Here is a 1,383-nt window from a genome sequence, read left to right as displayed (position 1 = left end):
CGCGAGTATTGGGTACCTGAGAGTTCAAAGACCAAGTGGAAAGTATTGTGTAGGCATACCACCGAAGGTATATATATATATATATATTTTTGTCGTATATGTCTAAACATACAAAATTATTCGACTGATTCGTCTTTATTTTTTGCAGCTATGCGGTGTAGATGGGAGCTGCGAGGTATTTACAAACCAAAAATGGGAAGGTGGACAATAACAAAATACGGAGGGGACCATACATGTATATTGAATCAAATGTCCCTCGAACACGGTAATTTAGATAGAGTATATGTTGCTTCTTTATTGTTAGGACATGTAAAATGCAACCCGTCGTACGGAATCAAGCATGTCATCCAGACTGTGAAAGACCATACCGGATACGATATAGCATATCAAAAGGCATGGTACATTTGAAAATGGCACGTGAGATGGTTTATGGCACATGGGAGAGCTCCGTTCAAAAGCTACCCAAATACTTGGGAGCTCTCCAAAAATATAATCCAGGAACGATTGTTGAATGGCAACATAAAGCCCGCGACACATCAACCGGTGCATATGTGATAGGGTACGTATTCTGGGCGTTCAAGTCGTGCATTGAAGGGTTCCAACACTGTCGCAACCTTATCAGTGTAGATGGGACCCATCTATACACAAAGTACAAGCACAAGATGTTGATTGCTGCTGCCATGGATGGAAATCAACAGGTACTTCCTCTTGCTTTTGCTGTTGTCGATGAAGAATCACTTTTATCTTGGAAGTGGTTTCTTAGACAATTGAGCAGACACATTATACGAGGGCGACGGGGTATCTGCCTTATTTCTGACCGCCATGCTGGTATCACAAGAGCTGTACGTGAATGTCCGGATTTCGTGCCACCTAACGGCGTGCACCGATATTGCTTGCGGCACGTGTGTTCCAATTTCAACAGTAAATACAAAAATGTTGTGTTGAAGGATCTTTGTTGGAGAGCTGGCTCTGAATATCAGATCAGAAAATTCAATCGCACTATGGAGGAGATAAAGAAACAGTCCCTCGAGGCGTTTCAGTGGTTAGATAGGATCGACAAGGAAAAATGGACAGGACAGCATCACATGACGGTGGATGGCAATGCGGAATTCTGACGACAAATATGTCGGAATGCATAAATGGAGTATTGAAAGGGGCTCGCCGCCTACCGTTGACAGCAATTGCTGAGATGACGTTTCAGCAAAGTGTCCATTATTTCCGTGAGAGGTTAGCAAGAAGTACTGTAATGTTGACCAACAACCAACTGTGGACGGATTTTGCATATAAGATGTTCGTTGACCAACAACCAACTGTGGACGGATTTTGCATATAAGATGTTCACACGTTGGCATCAAAATTCTGTTGAACATACCGTCACCAAAT

This window comes from Sesamum indicum, linkage group LG8, assembly GCF_000512975.1.
Source record: "Sesamum indicum cultivar Zhongzhi No. 13 linkage group LG8, S_indicum_v1.0, whole genome shotgun sequence".
NCBI lineage: Eukaryota > Viridiplantae > Streptophyta > Magnoliopsida > Lamiales > Pedaliaceae > Sesamum > Sesamum indicum.
Note: the sequence above shows the minus strand (reverse complement) of the source record.